Below are 21,470 nucleotides of genomic sequence, written 5' to 3' on the forward strand. Positions count from 1 at the left end.
TATATCCTACGCTACTGTACGTGTGACATACTTTCAAGCATATATCACATTTAAAATGAAGAAGGCGAGCAGTAAGGGACAGGGAAGTGGCCGTGATGCTGATGGTGCACGCAGAGGCCGTGGCCCTGGGCACTGAGAAACTGTGCCTGCTGCCAGAGCACAAGAAAAACTGTCATTCACGATACCTAGCTTCATGTCCCAGTTTGCTCTCGTAATCAGACCAGTGCGACCAGGTGGTCGGTTGTATTGCAGTAGATAATGCTTCCAGTTGGTTAAGCACCACCGTGTCTTCCACCAAGTCCAGTCTCAGTAGAAAGTAGTCTGCTCAACACAATCCTTACCCTGATCCTCCTTCCTCCCACCATGTACAGTCTAGACCAAACAAGTGATCCCACACTCGGATATTCTAAGGACCTATTTTCATCGCCATTACTTGATTTGGCCCTCTTGCCAAGCACGCTTGAAGAGGGACATGAGATCTTGTGCCCTGATTTCCAACCACTTCAGCATCTACATTCACAAGAACATGACGGTGGGGAACGGCACTTGGTATTCAATAACGGGGATAATGGTGAGACATAGTTGCCAATGAGTCAACCGCAATTACTGTCTTACGAGGTTGATGAAGAGGATGAGACACAGTTGTCAATCACTGAGGTTGTAGTTAGGTCAACAAATCAGGTGGATGAAGTGGAAGAGGAGGTGGTGGACAATGAGGTCACTGACCCAACCTGGGAAGGTGTAAAGCCGAGCAAGGACAGCAGTACAGAGGGGGAGGGATCTGCAGCACCACAACAGGCTGGAAGAGGCAGTGGGGTGCCAAAAAGGAGAAGGCCACAGCAAAACAGGCCCGCAACTGTTCCACATAGCACCCCCTTGTGGAAATCTCCCTTGCCAAGGGGTAGATGTTCCGCAGTATGTCGCTTTTTTGAGGAAAGTGCGGACGACAAAAGAATAGTAGTTTGCATCCTGTGCCATACGAAATTGAGCCGGGGTATGCTGTTACGTGCTGGCCAATCCCCTTTGCCTTCTGCCCTGCACCTGGACCTTCACAAGTACCATCAGCGACCACATCCACTTCCGTGTCCCAGCACAGCGTCTAAATGTCCTTACCCCAGGCCTTTGAACGCAAGTGAAAATACCCAGCCACCCACCCACCCACAGGCCATTGCACTAAATGCGCAGCTTTCCAAATTACTGTCCCTGGAAATGTTGTGGACACTGAGGCCTTCCGCAGCCTGATGTCAGCATCCGTCCCGCGTTATGCAGTCCCCAGCCGTCACTATTTTTCAAGGTGTGCTGTGCCCACCTTAGACCAACATGTGTCCCGTAACATCACACGTGCCCTGACCAACGCAGTTACTTGGAAGGTCCACTTAACCACGGACACATGGACAAGTGCATTCGGCCAGCGATGCTACATTTCTGTGATGGAACACTGGGTGAATGTTGTTGAGGCCGGGAGTGAGTCGTACCCTGGGATGGCACAGGTGCTAGCGATGCCAAGAATTGTGGGCCCTATGTCAACCAGGGTTTCTACCAGCACCTGCATTAGTAGCTCCAAACCCCACTTCTTCTCCTCCGCCTCCTCAACTTTCACCTGTACCAGTCAGTTATCAGTCGGTAGCTGGAAGCAGTGTAGCACTGCAGTAGGGAAGCAGCAACAGGCCGTGCTGAAACTGATATGCTTAGGGTACACACAACACACCGCCGCAGAGCTGTGGCAGGGGATAAGAGACCAGACTGTGCTCTCGCCACTCAACCTAGAAACAAGCATGGTTGTGTCTGATTATGGCTGTAACTTGGCGGCTTTGGAGCTCAGCAAGCTCACACACATCCCATGCCTAGCCCACATGTTCAACCTTGTGGTTCAGCTGTTTCTCAAAACCTACCCCAATTTGCGTGAGCTACTGGTGAAGGTGCGCCACGTGTGTGCACATTTCCACAAGTCACCGACGGCTTTAGCAGGTCTGTTAATGCTGCAGTAGCGCTTGAAATTGACAGCTCACTGGCTGTTGTGCGACGTGAGCACGCACTGGAACTCGACGTTCCCCATGTTGGCCAGGCTTTGTGAGCAGCAGAGGGCAGTAGTGGAATACCTGCTGCAACATGGTTATCTCCTTTTCAGCCTTTTCCACTATTCACATGCGAGGAGTGGGCAAGGATTTCTGACCTCTGTGAGGTTTTGAGAAACTTTGAGGAATCAAAACAGATTGCGAGCGGCGATAACACTATTATCAGCGTAACCATCCCACTTCTGTGTCTACTCAAATGCTCGCTGCTCACAATTAAGGACAACGCTTTGCATGTGGAAGAGGTGGAAATGGGGGAAGACATTACATAGGGTGATAGCCAGACCACATTCAGTTCTTAGTGTGAATTGGACGATGAAGAGGAGGAGGAGGAGCAAGAGATGGTTACCTCCGCTACAGAGGGTAGTACCCATGGAAGTTTAATTCCATCTGTTCTGCGTGGGTGGGCAGAAGAGAAGGAAGAGGATGAGGAGATTAAGAGTGATCCTTCTGATGATGACACCGATGTCTTGCCTGTTGGTAGTAATCTGGCAAACATGGCTGACTTCATGATAGGCTGCCTTTATTAAAATGAACAAGGCATGGATTGACTATGACTTCTCGACTCCACCAGAGGAAAGCTGATGAATATGAAAGCACTTTAAATGTGTTGTTTTTAATGTACTGAATATACTGTATTTCCATGCACCCCTTCCATCACAAACAAGGGTATATGGTTGAATCTTCCTTTTCTCATCCTTCTTCTCTTCTTCCATCATATCAAAACATGCTTATTCGTCACATATAATGCCCTCACATATATGCCCTTCGCATATAATGTTTTTACAGGGTCAGCTCACAAACTGGCCCTCACCTACAATGTTTTACAGGGTCAGCTCACCAGCAGGCCCTCGCATATAATTTTTTAGAGGGTCAACTCACCAGCAGGTCCTTGCATATAATTTTTTAAAGGGTCAGCTAACCAGCAGGCCCTCTCATATAATGCTTTACAGGGTCAGCTCACTAGCAGACCCGCACCCACAATCTTTTACAGGTTCAGCTCACCTGCAGGCCCGCACCTACAATCTTTTACAGGGTTATATCACCTGCAGGCCCTCACCTAATAATAGCTAATAGGTAATTTGCGCGCATGCTACCTGCTTAGATGTGGTAGCCGTAGCTGTTTCTCAGGCTCCCTCTCCGGAATCAAACCTTGATTCCCCGTTACCCATAGTCACCATGGTTTGTGCTGACAATAACATCGAAAGTTGATAGGCCAGACATCTGAATGGATCGTTGCAGTCACGGGGACGTGAGATCGGCCACAGGTTATCTAGAGTCACCAAATCGGCAGAAGCACTAACCCATAATGTTTTAGATGGTCAGATCAGACAGGCCCTTGCTCCAAATGTTTTTGAGGGTCGCCAGCAGGCCATCAATCATAATTTTTCAAGGCTGTGTATGATGCCCTCCTTTATGTGTAACAAAGTGTGTATTGTAGTGCCGGTTCCTTGTAATTTTTGGCAGCCCTTTCACTTAGTGCATAGGCTTTATGAGTGTAGGAGTCCCATTGCCTGAACAATTGTACCACAATGTGAATGAGGCCCTCCTTTATGTTATATACAGGTTGTATCGGAGTGCCTCTTCCTTGTAACTTTTGGCAGCACTTGCACTTTATATACAAGTAAATATACAGAAAAGAATGTTTCCTAACAGTTTTTCCTCTAAAATAGATTTTATCTTCGGTTTTGTGCGTATTATTGTCAGTCTGTAAAAGTGGCGTACTTCTCGGACAACATTGTTCCCAGCAGCGACTTGGGAGTTCAACATGCATCCTGACAGGTGCCTGGTTTAATGCTCGGGTTCTCCCATTGACTTTCATTGTGCATCCAAAGTGTTCTACTCGAGCAACTGAGCACTTTGGTGCTCGATCAACACTATCAACATCGTTCCCAGCAGCGACCTGGGAGTCCAACATGCATCCAGACATCCTCCCCATGCTGTTACCGAACCATTTTGGTGGCGTTTACATCAATTTCTGACCTTTTCATATAAACCTGGCACCCTACCCTCTTCAGAGCAGGGGGTGCCTGGTTTAATGCTCGGGTTCTCCCATTGACTTCCATTATACTATGGTGCTCGGTAGAGCACCCGAACTTCCCGATGTGTTCGGCCTGAGCCCCCGATCACTTGAGCACTATGGTGCTCGATCAACACTACTGATTTACTTTGCTGTTGGTTTTCTTCTCAAATTCCTTATAGAAAATTTGCAGATAACTATGGTGCAATCTAATCAAATTGAGTTTTAAAACATCACATAGTTCAGAAAAAAATCTGTAATGTTTAATGACGTTGTTCAGGAATTATTATTTTACATTTGCACCCCAGCCTGGAATATCTATGAAGAAATGCATACTCACTTGCTCGCCACCACTCTGTTCCAGCTTCACGGCTCCTGGGCTGTCTTCCAGTCCCTGTAAACCTTTGCACGTGCACCATTACAGCCAATGACTGGTATCAGTGGTGACCCTAAGTAGCATGTGATGACCAAGCAGTGATGTGCCGCTTGGGGACATGTCACCTATGATGACAGCCATTGCTGCTGTGACGCACATGACTCCACCTGTGTAGAGGTTGACAGATGAGGACTAGAAGACCAGGGAAGAGAAGCAGGGAGCAAGAATCGAGTACAAAGAAGCAGATGAGTATGGATTTGTACAATGTTGTTTCAGGCTGGGGTACAAATAAAAAAAACTAAAACATGGAAACTCCTTTAAGACTTTTATGAATTTTCAAATCTGTTGCATGCACTTTGCCGAGGGAGAAGTCTGCAGTTAATCCACCCAGTGTGAACACATCCAGAGGATCTCATTTACACAACATATGCAACTAGAATGTGATTTTGGCAGATATATCTTAGGTATGTGAGAGACATATGCCACTGTAAGGTATACAGTGTTTCATGTCTGGGTGTTAATTTTGGTGCCAATACAGGTAGATTTCCCCAGAAAATATGGCCAAACAAAATGTGAAAAGAGCCTAATACTAATTTATCCAACAATATTGTATTTATTTGTATTTAAAATATAAGAATAAAGCAACATAAAAATCATATGAAGTGTTTTCCATCATACATTTGCATGACTGGTCATTATTAACAACTAGCACTTAACCACAGTCAATAGCTCCCATTCGAACTATGATTAAGTATTTGTATCTCTAATAGGATTGTTCCACATGACTGGCGTACATTCAGTTTTAAGCTATTGCTAGCCATCGTTAATTATGGCTAACATGCTCAGGGAACATACTTTTAATAAAATCAATCAGTTAAGTCACTTTAACAAATTTATCATATTAAAATCACACAGTACTCGTACACACCAAATGTGAGAATATGAGAATATATTTGGTCTTTAAATATATACAGTGTGTATGTGTATATATATATATATATATATATATATATATATAAAACACATTTTTAAATTGTAATTATTTATTTGGATATTAAGGAATGCAAAGGAATGTATCATCACAAAATGGCCTGTTGTTTAAATCAAGTTTTTACATAAAAAAAAAAATATATAAAAAAAGGTAATATTTTTCCTCATTTTTCATGTAACTATCTACATGGAATTTTCTGTATGTATAAGTTCTGTAAAGATCATTTCTCAGTAGTCATCTCATTATCATTATGGGCAGCATTAAAATAAAGGTAACACTTCTGTTATAAAGTTGGAGGCTAATAGCACAGGATCAACCAATGACAATATTTAATGGTCATAGCTCACCTTCTCCCCCCTCTTTTCCCAGAGACTACTGGATAGGTCACAGATCATGCCCACACTCTTTCATAGACATCCATGATTTAGCTGCTTTTAGGGGAACCTGTCAAAAGAGCTGCAATATGCAACTAATAGTATGTGCTGTAGGTTACAGCAAAACCATTGACTCTCAGGCTGAGCATTTTGATGCACATTTGCTTTGAGAATGTATATTTCCATGTGTAAATTTGGGTCATGGAGTCATCGGGGCATCCTCTTACACTGCTAGAGTCACAAAGTCACCACCGGATACCCTGCCTATCTCATTGTAATTGACAGTCTATTGCCTAGCTCTACTTATCCCAGAATGTCTAAATCTCGTGAGTATACCGTAAATACTGTAGGCTACTTCATGGCTACCCAGTCATGTAGTCACACATAAGGAGTAGTGTATCTAAGGTAAGTTGAATTTTTTTTTTATTACTTAACCCATTATCAGTTTTGCATTTTTGTTTTCTTCCTCCCCATGTTTCAATGGCCATAACCTTTTTAATTTTCCTTTCATACAGTCATACGAGGGCTTAGTTTTTAAGGGACGAGATGCATTTTTAATGGTACTATTTAATTTACCATGAAAATGGGAGACAAATTATTTCTGGGGTAAAAAACCCCCCAAAAAAACATAATTCCAAAAAGGAATTTTTGAGGTTTGATATTACATTATTCAATGTATGGTAAAATTGACATGACATCATTATTCTGTAGCTCAATACGATTACGGTGAAACCAATATTGTATAGTTTTTTTGATTTTTTTTGTACTTTTAAAATACAATCAAAATTATATTTGCATTGCCATTTTCTGAACGCCATAATTTTACTATATTTCTATCCACAGAGCTATATGCGTGGGGTGAAAACAACTTTTTGATCTCTCTTATTCAATTTTTCGGGGGGATAAGATGACCAAAAAATGGCCAATTGGATGTTTTTATTTTTGTTTATGATATGGTGTACACTGCGCAGGACAAATATTTTTATATTTTAATAGTTGAGGCATTTTTAGGACTCAGTGATACTTGTTACTTCATATTTTTTAATGTTTAAAACATTTTATATGTGAAAGTGGGGTGATTTAAACTTTTAATATTTTTATGTTTTTTTGACAATAACTTTTAGCCCCCTTTGGGGTCTAGAACCTGGAATCTATTGATACCTTGTCCCATTCACCCTAATAGAGATCTATTGTGGTGAATGGTATTCTGATGTGTTCCCCGCTATGAAATCTCTATTCCTCATCATTTGTGACCAGGTGCCGTATTATACAGCAAGCACTCGCTGTATATATTGCGGGCTCACTCTAGTAGCCCACCCCATACAAGCCCTTAGCCACTGTGACATGCAGGTATGTCACAGTGGCTGAAAGGGTTAAAAATGTAAGCCCAGTTATGAACATTATTCAATTTTTTGGTAGAAAATTCTGTAACATTTTCTTCTTGCTGGACGTTTTAGTGAAAGGGGTATTACAGGACTTCCATAGGGTTCGTACCGAACTTTACAAGTTCGGGTACCTGGACCCAAACTGGGACTTTTTCACTGAAGTCCGAATTCGGTGTTCGGGTGATTTCATTATTTTTCGTTAAAACATGCTTATATCGGAAAATAATAGCATTCTTAAGACAGAGTGTAAAACAATATGATAATTTAGGGGTAAAAAAAAACAACAACTCACCTCTTCCACTTGATCATGCTGCAGCAGATTCTTCTATCTTCTCTAACGCCTAAATTGCCACATTGTTTTGCATTCTGTCTTAAGAATGCTATTATTTTCAAATATACCCATGTTAGAACAGAAAATAATAAAGTGAAGTTTGGGTCCCTATTGACTTCAATGGGGTTTGGGTTTGGGTCAAGTTCAGGTCCCGAACCCGAACTTTGACCAAAAGTTCGGCTAAACCTGGCGAACCCGAACTTCCATGAGTTTGCTCATGCCTACTAATGACATCATGTCCAATGGTCACAAGGCCCTTGTGCAGCTCAAGTGAATGGGATTGTACTCCAGCACCAAGGACTGCTGGCACAAAATATACAGAGCTGTTCTTACTGTACTATAAAGAGGTCGCAAAAACAAAAGTCAGATCCTCCACCAATCAGATGTTGATGAGCTATCCTGAGGATAGCTGGAGAGCCGGGAGTAGGACCCCCACTGATCTGATATTGATATTTAGGTCCTGGAAAACCCCTTTGACATGCATCTATTATATGCATTTATTATGAAATGAGAAGAAATATTTAGCACACAGAATGCTCTAAAATCTGCATAAAAGCCAGTTACATTATGGCCTTCTGATTGTTGAAGGGAGAACAGATATAAGCGCACATGTGAAATGAGTCTGCCTATGTCTGTCTCCTTAGTTTGATTAATAAACCAATATTAACTACTTTAATTGAGTAAGCAAAAGCAGAGTGCGGGTCTGTTCATAAGAGCTATTAATTCAGAGCCTGTTCTGTTGTACTTATTAAAAATACCCATAAGATGTTCGCTTGCCGTGAATTAAAATCAAAATACTTATTATTCTAGACTAGTACATTAAACATGGGGTAGACCCTTAAGAATTGATACCAAAGGTCTGAACGTTTTCTTCCGTTTGCTTCCTGACCCTGCACTCTCATATGTCTAATTCTGCAGTTTGATGATAGGGAAAAGCAAATTTTTGCAGAGTTTTTGGCAACATATTTGACAATCACTTCTAAAATATCTGAAGAGAATTTTATAATGGGTTAAAAAAAAGTATTATCACCTCCCTAATCCCCCACAGCTGCCATTCCAATGTTGTTCCATTTCATCTGCTCTCTACTTCTGGTCCTATTCTGGCACAAAGGAAATACCTGTTTAGCCAATCACTGGCCATAGTGATGATTAGTGTTGAGAGAAGTTATGAAAACTTTGATTTGGCTGCTTCGACGAATTTCACAAAGAAAGCACATTTCTTTATAAGTAGTGGGCGCAATAAGAGGGAACAGCGAATGTGCCGCTCCCCGTCATTGAACCCTTCAGATGCGGCGTTCATCGCGGATTGTGGCATCTGATATAAAAATTTAGTGCTTTCAGGAGTTAAAAAAATAAAATAAAAAATACTCACCTTATCCATTTGAATGCAAAATCTCGTGCTGTGCGTGATGGCAACATCACGCTGGCCAGCGTGGAGACGTCATACATCACCACGCATGAGATTTTGCATAGGATCTTCAGTCAAGGTAGCCATGGAGGCCTCTCCACGCTCAGATGAGTTGAGTATGTTTTTTGTATCTTTTTTTATGCAATTTTTGTGACAATTGATTCATTACCACTAAGCACAAGGAAATTCTGATTCACAGTCAATCAAAGTCCTCTTCGGATACTTTGATTCTCTCAACCCTAGTGTTAATCTACCTCAACCAGTGATTGACTGAGTAAGCACTTCCTATGTGTTGAGTGGAGACCAGTGAGTAGAGAACAGTGGTAATGGAGCAGTACCGTAGCAGAGGTGGGGGGCAGTGAGTAATGTTTATTTTTTTTTATATTTAAATAATTCTGGATTTAACTAAATTCCCCAGGCAAGCCCATTAGTAATGTTATATTACCTACGGTGAATTGATTATTTTGTGTCCTTTTAGCCCATCATATACAAATCCATTGGTTGTCCTTGGTAACATACATTGGGGTGTCTTAGTTTTAATTGTTCGAGCAACAACTGAGCTCCCAAAATCCACATCAAGGGTTGTATGAGAAAAGAACAACATGGTTGCTTTCTTATTAAAACAAAATAATCCCCGTCCTTGGGCTGTGTGTGTTAAAGGGCTTCTTCATTTTGGACAATTCCTATGTATTAGAAGAGCCTCAAAACAATAAGCTGATTACAAACTCTCCCCCTGCTGAGACCCCCAGGGATCTGTGGGAAAACCTGACGAGTATTCAACTTTGCTGTCACCACAAGGAAAATTAAGTATTACACATCATCAATAAAAAAATAAATGTGTGGTCTATGTAATGCAGAATATGACAGGCCCTCCAGACTCTCTTTGTAACTGCTCTTCACACTGACCAAAGGATGAGGATCCTGAATGAAATACCCATTCTATTACCACAGACAACCCCTTTAATGAGACTGAACTAGCAAAAACAGTCAAAGAGTGGTGCAAAGAGCCATAAGTGACTAGGCAACTGCTGCAAAATATCGAATCCACAAAAGAAAAACTGAATTTGCATTGATTTTTTCCATTTCCATGCAATTTATGTCTGCAACAATACAGAAGCCTACGATTAATCAGGACACAGAAGGATGAAGGATTAAAGGAAGATGCAGCAGGGACTTCTAAATCAGTGGCCTCCAACCTTTGAGTCTAGAGTTGTCGAATAACTAAAAATCCCATTATGGCTGGAGTAGGCATAAGTGAAAAGATTCTAAACAATTTTCCCAAAATTCTGCTGGCAAACAAATCAAAAATTTTGACCATTCACTTTGGATGAATCCCGTAAAACCGTGCCTGCCCTATTTTACAGTTAAAATTGGTGGGAAAAATGACAGGAAGGATGACGATGGAGGATCACATAACCCTAGGAGGGAGCTTACTCTGATTGGCTCAGCCTGTCAGCGAATTAGAGGGCAGAATTCTGGAGAGTCCTTTTGCTCAGAACGCCATAGACACCATTCTCTGTTCAGCTTGCGATCTGAGAACATGTGTATTGGCTGTGTCTGCCTAAAAATAAAATACAGACACAAGCTAACAATAATCTAGGTGTGGTAGGGAGACTATAGGGACAGTATAGTGACACAATTAGATAGAGTTAGGGTTTTATAAGGGAAAGCATAAAGATGGAGGAACTAGTCACTTAGAGTTGTGTGTTTCATACTGATGCTGGCAAATCAAAAGTTCATACTTCACTGCAAATTCTGCAATCAAATAAACAAAACACTGCAACAACCTCATGTTTTTCTATAAATGGAAAGCAAGCTAGCCTTTAAAAAAGAAAAAGAAAAAGTCAACACATTAATATTGTGTTGATCGAGCACCAAAGTGCTCGGGTGCTCGAGTAGAACACTTTGGATGCACAATGGAAATCAATGGAAGAACCCAAGCATTAAACCAGGCACCTGCATGTTGAACTCCCAAGTCGCTGCTGGGAACGATGTTGTCCGAGTAGTACGCCACTTTTACAGACTGACAATAATACGCACAAAACCAAAGATAAAATCGATTTTAGAGGAAAAATTGTTAGGAAACAGTCTTTCCTGTATATTTACTTGTATATAAAATGCAAGTGCTGCCAAAAATTACAAGGAAGAGGCACTCCGATAGAACCTGTATATCACATAAAGGAGGGCCTCATTCACATTGTGGTACAAATGTTCAGGTAGTGGGACTCCTAAACTCATAAAGCCTATGAAAGAGCTGCCAAAAATTACAAGGAACCGGCACTCAAATACACCCTTTATTACACATAAAGGAGGGCATAATACACACCATTGAAAAATTATGAATAATGGCCTGCTGGTGACCCTCAAAAACATTAGGAGCAAGGGCCTGCTGCTGATCTGAAACATCCAAAAAATTAGGAGTGAGGGTCTGCTGCTGACCTGACCATCTAAACAATAAGGGGTGAGGGTCTGCTACTGAGCCGACCTTCTAAAACATAAGGTGTGAGGGCCTGCTGTTGATCTGACCTTTTAAAACATTAGGGGTTAGGGTCTGCTGCTCAGCTGACCAACTAAAACATTAGGGGTGAGGGCCTGCTGCTGAGCTGACCATCTAAAAAATTAGGGTTGAGGGACTGCTGCTGTTCTGACCTTCTAAGACATTAGGGGTGAGGGTCTGCTGCTGATTTGACCTTCTAAAACATTAGGGATGAGAGTCTGATACTGATCTGACCTTATAAAACATTAGGGGAGAGGGTCTGCTGCTGAGCTGACGATCTAAAACATTAGGGGTGGGGGTCTGCTGCTGATCTGACCATCTAAAAAATTAGGGGTGAGGGTCTGCTGCTGATCTGACCTTCTAAAACATTAGGGGTGATAGTCTGCTGCTGATCTTACCTTCTAAAACATTAGGGGTGAGGGTCTGCTGCTGAGCTGACCTTCTAAAACATTATGGGTGAAGGTCTGCTGCTGATCTTACCTTCTAAAACATTAGGGGCGAGGGTCTGCTGCTGAGCTGACCCTCAAAAACATTAGGAGTGAGGGCACCATAATAAGCATGTTGATCTGGAGGAGGAGGATGAGAAAAGGAAGATTGAACTATATACCCTTTTTTTGTGGTGGAAGGGGTGCATGGGAATACAGTGTATTCAATACACCATAAAAGGCACATTTAAAGTGCCATTATGTTCAGCCGCTTTCCTCTGGTGGAGTAGAGAAGTCCGGGGCAATCCAGGCCTTGTTCATTTTTATATGAGTCAACATGTCAGCATTTTCAGTTGACAGGCAATGCGCTTATCAGTTAATATGCCCCCAGCAGAACTAAATACCCGCTCTGACAAAACGCTGGCGGCAGGGCAGGCTAGCACCTCCAAAGTGTAGAGTGCCAGTTCATGCCACGTGTCCAGCTTGGACACCCAATAGTTGTAAGGCACAGAGGGATCATTGAGGACGCTGACACGGTCTGCTATGTACTCCTTCACCATCTTCCAAAACTTTTCTCTCCTTGTGACACTAGGTCGCTCATCAGGGTGCTGGCGGGGTGTCATGAAACTGTCCCACGCCTTGGAGAGTGTTGCCTTGCCTCTGTTGGAACTGCTGTGTATTACCCTCGTCTCCCCTCCTCGGTTGCTCAAGGAACTACGTACTCTGCCACCAGCGTTGTCAGCTGGAAATATTTGGAGCAATTTTTCCATAAGGACCTTTTGGTATTGCACTATTTTGCTAGTCCTCTCCACCACAGGAATGAGAGATGAGAAGTTCTCTTTGTAGTGGGGGTCGAGAAGGGTGAACAACCAGTAATCAGTGTTGGCCAAAATGCGTATAACGTGAGGGTCACGGGAAAGGCAGATTAACAAAAAGTCAGCCATGTGTGCCAGAGTCCCAACAGACAAGACTTCGCTGTCCTCATCAGGAGGATGACTCTCAATTTCCTCATCCTCTTCATCCCATCCACGCTGAACAGATTGAATAAACCGTCTTCTGCTCCTCCTCATCATCATTATCCAATTTGCGCTGAGAAGACGAACGGAGGGTGGTCTGGCTATCAGTCTGTGTACTGTCTTCCCCCATTTCCACCTCTTCCACATGCAAAGCGTCCGCCTTCATTGTGAGCAGCAAGCATTTCATTAGACACAGAAGTGGGATGATTACGCTGATAATACCGGCATCACCGCTCACCATCTATGTTGATTCCTCAAAGTTGCGCAAAACCTCACAGAGGTCAGACTTCTATGCCCACTGTTGCTTGTGAAGAGTGGAAGCGGACTGGAAAGGCAATGACTATGTTGTAGCTTGTATTCCACTACTGCCCTCTGCTGCTCACAAAGCCTGGCCAACATGGGGAACGTCGAGTTCCAGCGTGTGATCATGTCGCACAATAGTCGGTGACCTGGCAATTGTAAGCGCTGCTGCAGCGCTGCTGGACCGGCGGAAGCTGTAAATGACTTTCGGCAATGGACACACACGCGGTGCACCTTCACCAGTAGCTTAGGCAAATTGGGTTAGGTTTTGAGAAACCGCTTCCACAGTGCTACACTAATTCCAGCTACTGACTGATGGCTGACTGGTGCTGGAAGATGATAATTCAGAGGTGGAAGTGGAGGTGGAGAAGGGGGGGTTGCAGCCACTAATATAGGTGGTGGCAGAAATCCTGATGGAAGTAGGGCCCGCAATCCAGGGCATCGGTTGCACCTGTGTCATCCCAGGGTACTATCATGGAACCATGAACCAGACGTACAACAAGAGATAAGTGGAAATAAGAAGGCTTTATTGAAAATCAAGCTGTAGCAAAAGTCCAAACGGATGGCTAAACTGAAGCAGGGTCTTGCGTAGACAGAGGTCAGGAACCAGGAGGGTAGTCAGACGAAGCCTGGATCAGGAACCAGCAGGGTAGTCAGACGAAGCCAGGATCAGGAACCAACGGGGTAGTCAGACGAGGCCAGGATCAGGAACCAGAAGCAGCAGCAGTCTTAGAAGCATGTGAACACAGGAGGACCAAGCAAGGAACTGAAGCCACAGACCTTCTATATATATGAGCTAGGCATCCAGCTCCTCCCAGTGGGAAGGAGAAGCCGCAGGGTGGGAGGCTACAAGAAACCCAGAAACCAAGATGGCCGCCAGCACATGTCAAACGAAGGAGAACAGTAAGAAGGTAAGACCATGACAGTACCTCCCCCTCAAGGGCCCCTCCTCCGCGGAGTAAGGAACGGTTTCTGAGGGAAGCGTGCGTGGAAGGCTCGGAGCAAAGCAGGAGCATGGACATCTGCGGAGGGAACCCAGGAACGCTCCTCTGGACCATAACCACGGCAATGGACCAAAAACTGCAACCGACCGCGGACCAGGCGTGAGTCCAGGATATTGCTCACCTCATATTCCTCACGATTGCCCACTTGGACCGGACGGGGCCGAGGAACCGAGGAAGTGAAACGATTACACACCAATGGCTTCAACAGGGAGACATGAAACACGTTGGAGATCCGCATGCCAGGAGGAAGCGCAAGGGCATAGGCTACCGGGTTTACCCTGTGAAGCACTCGGAAGGGACCAACAAAGCGAGGCGCCAGCTTGGGAGTGGGCACTCGAAGGTTGAGGTTGCGGGTGGACAACCATACACGGTCTCCGACCTGGTAGGAAGGAGCGGGCGCTCGTCTGCGATCAGCCTGGAGTCTCTGGCGCTGCGCAGAGACCTCAAGGGACCTCTGGATCTGTACCCAAGAAGCACGTAGGACGGAAAGGTGATCCTCCACAGCCGGAGTATCCTGGGGAGAGAATACCTCCGGTAACACGGCAGGTTGGAACCCATAATTGGCCATGAAGGGAGACGTCCCAGACGAAGAGTTCACCGCCGTGTTCCTGGCAAACTCAGCCCAAGGCAGGAGGTCAACCCAATTGTCTTGGTGATCGGAGACATAGCAACGAAGGAATTGCTCCAAGGCCTGATTGGATCGTTCTGCGGCCCCATTGGACTGAGGGTGGTAGGCCGAGGAGAAAGAGAGATGAATCCCCAACTGGGAGCAAAAGGCGCGCCAGAACCTGGACACAAACTGACTCCCCCGATCCGACACAATCTCCTTGGGCAAACCGTGCAACCGGAAGACCTCCCTGGCGAAAATCGTGGCCAACTCTTGTGCAGAGGGTAACTTCTTGAGAGGAACACAGTGGCACATTTTGGAAAACCGATCCACAATCATGAGAATGACCGTATGGCCTCGGGATGCAGGGAGGTCCACAATGAAATCCATCCCCAGGTGTGACCATGGGCGCTCCCCGGTGGCTATGGGTTGCAAAAGGCCCAACGGAAGGTGCCGAGGGGACTTACTCTGGGCACAAACGGAGCATGCCGCTACATATGCGGCGATGTCGGAACGTAGAGAAGGCCACCAGAACAGACGTGAAACAGCCCAGGACAGCTGATTCTTTCCAGGATGCCCCGCGGCCTTGGAGTTATGGTAGGTTCGCAACAACCGAGTGCGCAACTCCTCAGGCACAAAACACCTGCCGTTGGGTCTCCCAGAGGGAGCACCAGATTGAGCCGCCAAAATCTGCTCACCCAGGGGAGAGGTCAGGCTGGTGCGAATGGCGGCCAGGATCTGATTCGGAGGTATGACCGAAGTCGGAATCGACTCCTCCCCGGACAGCTCGGAGTACTGCCGTGATAAGGCATCCACTCTGATGTTCTTGGAACCGGGTAGGTAGGAGACCACGTAATTAAAACGTGACAAGAACAGAGCCCATCTGGCCTGACGTGGTGTCAATCTCTTGGCCTCAGAAAGGTAGGTCAGATTCTTGTGGTCCGTCAGGATGAGAACCGGAACCACCGATCCCTCGAGCAAGTGCCTCCATTCTTTAAGGGCCTGCACGATGGCCAATAACTCCCTGTCACCAATCTGATAGTTGCACTCCGCGGAAGACAGTTTCCGGGAGTAAAACCCACAAGGAAGCAGAGGACCCTCTGGTGTTCTACGCTGAGACAGAAGGGCGCCTACTCCCGTCTCAGACGCGTCCACCTCGAGGACAAAGGGCAACCCAGGGTTGGGATGCGACAGAATCGGAGCCGACACAAAGGCGGACTTTAGAGCCTCAAAAGCTCGGATGGCCTCGAGCGGCCAGACCTGGAAATTACTGCCCTTCCTGGTCAGATCCGTGAGAGGCTTGGCTAGCATAGAAAAGTCCCTGATGAACTTCCGATAATAATTGGCGAAGCCCAAAAAGCGCTGCAGGGCACGGAGACCACTGGGCTGGGGCCACTGTAAGACAGCCGAAACCTTCTCAGGATCCATGGAGAACCCCTCAGCGGAAATGATGTAACCTAAGAAGGTTACCTGGGATCGGTGAAATTCGCATTTCTCAAGCTTACCGAACAGCCTGTTCTCTCGTAACCGTTGCAACACTCGTCTGACATCCATAATGTGGGCCTCCATGGATTCAGAATATACCAAGATGTCATCCAAATAGACCACCACACACTGCTGCAACAGGTCACGGAAAACATTGTTGATGAATTCCTGGAAGACTGCGGGCGCATTGCACAACCCAAAGGGCATAACCAAGGATTCATAATGACCGGTCCTGGTGTTAAACGCGGTCTTCCACTCATCGCCCGCCTTGATCCTTACCAGGTTATATGCCGCCCTCAGGTCGAGTTTGGTAAAGACCGTGGCCCCTTTGAGGCGATCGAACAGCTCGGAAATCAAGGGTATCGGGTAAGCGTTCTTGATCGTGATGCGATTGAGACCCCTGTAATCGATGCAAGGCCTCAACTCACCGCCCTTCTTTTTCACAAAGAAAAATCCAGCCCCTGCCGGGGACGAGGATTTGCGAATGTGTCCGCGTGAAAGCGCCTCCCTCACGTACTCCTCCATGGCCTCATTCTCCGCTACCGACAGTGGATAGACTTTGCCACGAGGAGGAACGGCACCAGATTGTAACTCTATGGCACAATCGTATGGGCGGTGCGGAGGTAGGGCAACCGCGCGCACCTTATCGAATACATCCCGGTACTCTTCGTATTCAGGAGGCAACAGAGAGTCCGAGGAAGTACACAGCAACTTGACAGGCCCATGGATGCAACTAGCCCCACACTGCGGTGACCACGAGAGGATCTCGGCCGATCTCCAATCGAAAGTCGGATTATGCTTCTGGAGCCAGGGGTACCCCAAGACCACCGAGTAGTGTGGAGACGAAATCACCTGGAGACAGACCGACTCTCTGTGAACGGCACCAATGGCTATCCCCACTGGAAGGGTCTCATGAGTCACGTGTGGCGGCAGAAGGGGTCTGCCGTCTATCGCCTCAAGAGCCAGTGGGGAACCTCGAGGCTGCAGAGGAATGGAATTGGCGGCAGCGAACACCTTATCAATGAACAAAACACCAGCACCAGAGTCCACCAACGCCTGGGTCGTCACCGAGCCCCCGACCCAGGAGAGGACAACAGTGATCAGTGGTTTGTCAACACGGGAAACCGGGGACGAGGAGACTCCACCCAAGATCTGCCCCCGACAGGATCTCAGGTGCGAGTGTTTCCCGGACGGTTCGGACATGCCAACCGAAAATGCCCACCGAGACCACAGTACATGCATCGGCCCTCGCGTCTCCAGAGTACCCTCTCCCCCTCGGACAGGCGAGCAAACCCCAGCTGCATGGGTTCACCCCCAGACAAGTCATCCCCAGGAGGCGTGGGAGGAGAGGGAGGCACGGGTGGGACAGCAAACGTAGGCGCCAATCTGTTAGAAGACCTCCGCAGGCTCTCCTTAAAGGAAGGTCTCTCCCTGAGTCTGGTGTCAATCAAAATCAGGAAAGAAATAAGAGACTCGAGCTCCACTGGTAGGTCCTTAGCTGCAACCTCATCCTTCAAGGCATCCGAGAGACCATGAGAGAAAGCAGCGACCAGAGCCTCATTATTCCAGCCCACCTCTGCTGCCAGGGTACGAAACTCAATGGCGTATTCAGCTACGGATCGTGAACCCTGTCTAATGGACATAAGGAGCTTCGCAGCAGAGGCAGCACGAGCCGGCACATCGAATACCTTCCGAAGAGAAGCAACAAAACCGGAAAACTCGGCAACCACCGGATTGTTGTTCTCCCATAAAGGGCTGGCCCAGGCCAAGGCCTTGTCCGAGAGCAGCGAGATCAAGAAGCCCACCTTTGATCTCTCAGTAGGAAAGGCATGTGGCAGCAACTCGAAATAAATGCCCACCTGGTTAAGGAAACCTCGGCACTGAGTTGGCTCTCCCCCAAAGCGCTGTGGAAGGGGGGCAGAACCGGTCATACCCCGAGACACCGCAGGCGCAGCAACAGGTGTCGGGGTAGACTCTGGCGCAACAACCGGAGCGGCAGTAGGAGCGGGCCCAGGAGCGACAACCGACCCATCGGCAACGGAAGCGAAATGAGCCGTGCGTTCAAGCAGGGTTTGCAACGCCACAGCGAACCGACCCAACAGGTGATCCTGCTGATCAAGTCTGGCAACCAGCGTAGGTAGCGAAGATGGCCCTGTACCGTCAGAATTCATGGCTTGGTCCTAATGTCATGGAACCATGAACCAGACGTACAACAAGAGATAAGTGGAAATAAGAAGGCTTTATTGAAAATCAAGCTGTAGCAAAAGTCCAAACGGATGGCTAAACTGAAGCAGGGTCTTGCGTAGACAGAGGTCAGGAACCAGGAGGGTAGTCAGACGAAGCCTGGATCAGGAACAAGCAGGGTAGTCAGACGAAGCCAGGATCAGGAACCAACGGGGTAGTCAGACGAGGCCAGGATCAGGAACCAGAAGCAGCAGCAGTCTTAGAAGCATGTGAACACAGGAGGACCAAGCAAGGAACTGAAGCCACAGACCTTCTATATATATGAGCTAGGCATCCAGCTCCTCCCAGTGGGAAGGAGAAGCCGCAGGGTGGGAGGCTACAAGAAACCCAGAAACCAAGATGGCCGCCAGCACATGTCAAACGAAGGAGAACAGTAAGAAGGTAAGACCATGACAGGTACGACTCTCTCCTGGCCTCCACAATCTTCACCCAGTGTGCCGCCAGGGAAATGTAGCGTTCCTGGCCACAAGCACTTGTCCATGTGTCAGTTGTTAAGTGGACCTTCCCAATAACTGTGTTGGTCAGAGCATGGGTGATGTTACTGGACACATGCTGGTGTAAGGCAGGTATGATACACCGGGAAAAATAGTGGCGGCTGGGGACTGAGTAACGAGGGAAAGCCTCGGTGTCCACAAGCCTAAATGGCAACATTTCCAGTGCCAGCAATTTGGAAAGGTGTGCATTTAGTGCTATGGCCTTTGGGTCGGTGGCTTGGCATTTATGCTTTTGTTCAAAGGTCTGGGGTATGGACATCTGTACGTTGCGCCGGGACACAAAAGTGGATGTGCTAGGTGATGGTGCTTGCGAATGTCCAGGTGCAGGGCGGGAGGCATCCGAGCCTGCGCCTTCTACAGGGGATTGGCCAGCGCGTAACACAAGGGAAGAGGAGGCAGTGGTGTGACCCACAGACACTGATTGTGGACCTAGGTGTTTGGCCCAACTATTAGGGTGCTTTGATGCCATGTGGTGGATCATAATGGTGGGGGTATGGTTGTTCACGCCCCTGCGGATCCCTCCCCCTCTGTACTGCTGTCCTCGCTTGGCTTGCCACCTTCCCAGGTTGGGTCAGTGATTTCATCGTCTCCCACCTCTTCTTCCACTTCCTCACTCTGGTCATCCTCCTGACTTGTTGACCTAACAAGAACCTCACTTATTGCCAACTTAGTCTCATCCTCATTATGAACCTCTTGAGACACTAATTGCTGTTGACTTATTGGCAACTGTGTCCTCTCATCATCATCATCATCATCATCCACCTCTTGAAACACTAATTGCCGTCCCCCACATCATCTTTCTCTGACTGTATGCTCAAGAGTTTGGGAATTAGTGCACAAGATCTCCTCATGTCCCTCTTCAAGCTGGCTTGGCGAGAGGCCCAAATCAAGGAATAGCGATGAAAAGAGCTCCTTAGAATATTCAAGTGTGGGATCACTTGTTTGCCAAGACTCTCCATTGTGGGAGGAAGGAGGATCAGGGTGAGGATTCTGTTGACCAGACTCTTGGCTACTGAGACTGAACTTTGTGGAAAATAGGGTTGTGCTTAACCGACTGTAAGCATTATCTGCTGCAATCCAACCTACCACCTGGTCGCACCGGTCTGACTTCGAGAGTGGTGTCCTGTGCCGCCCTGCAAACTGGGACATGAGGCTAGGTATCATGGATGAGTATGTTTCTTGTGCTTTGGCAGCAGGCACAGTTTCACCGCGCCCAGGGCCACGGCCTCTGCGTGCACTGTCAGCATCACGGCCACTTCCCCATCCCTTACTGCTCGCCTTGCGCATATTAATTGGTATATATGCTTGCAAGTATGTCACATGTACAGTAGTGCGGGTTTTGTAAGTGTATGCGCAAATAAATTAGACAGTATGTCACTGATATTTAGGATGGGCAAATATTATACAGGAAATGTAGCACAGGTAATGTCACTGCCGCCAGCAGCGTAAAAATTAGACTGAATGACACAAATATTTAGGATGGGCAAACGTTATACAGGAAATGTAGCGCAGGTAATGTCGCTGTCACCAGCGGCGAAAAAATTACACTGAATGTCACTTATCTTTCGGATGCGCTAACGTTATACTGTCACCAGCGGCCAAACAATTGCGCTAAATTTCACAGCGCAAATGTAACACCACATATGTAGCAGAGGTTGTGTCACTCTCAGCATCGGCCAAACAATTGCACACAATTTAGCGCAGGTTGCACTAATAATAAATGTGGCAGCCAGATAAAACAATAGTCCTTAAATTGACTTTTGGGTCTCTAACACCTTTTACCAGTAAAACCTGCCTAACAAACAAACCAATTCCTGTCCTTACTCGATCTGTCCCTTCTGCTTCAGCTCTCCCTGACTAAGACTTAGCCGTACCACGTGTCATCGTGTGCTATATAACACCCGAAGACGTGTTCCGGACAGCCAATCACTGTAATGCCAGTAGACAACATGGCTACGGCATTACAGTGAGTGACAGTACCTCCACGCACGAGTATTGGCTGCGTAGCAGCCAACAAACATGCGGGGAGAAGACTCGAGGATCGCGCTCGAGCACATGCGGTATTCAGCCAAACACCACGATGTGCCGAGCATCGCGATGCTCGAGAAAAAAAGTGTTCGGCCAAGCATTCTCGCCCAACACTAATTAATATGCATCAACCTGCAATTTTTGAACACGTATGTTCTTTATTGCATGTCCTCATTAGGATTCCGTGACACAAAGTCACTGGCGGTGATGCTGAGGTCCCAGGTGTAGATCATACTGTTAATGTAATTATTAATAGAAAAGGTAGAAGTTGCAGGACCTTTGACTTTTCTCAACTTTAATAAGATTGTAATTAAGACTGTTGTTCCCTTTGTTCTAAGGTTGCTTCTTAAACTGCTGTTGAGAAAGGTAATGGAGGAAAACCTGTTAAATTGAATAATCTAAAGTTGTACAGA

Source organism: Bufo gargarizans, chromosome 8 (genome assembly GCF_014858855.1).
Source record: "Bufo gargarizans isolate SCDJY-AF-19 chromosome 8, ASM1485885v1, whole genome shotgun sequence".
Classification (NCBI taxonomy): Eukaryota; Metazoa; Chordata; class Amphibia; order Anura; family Bufonidae; genus Bufo; species Bufo gargarizans.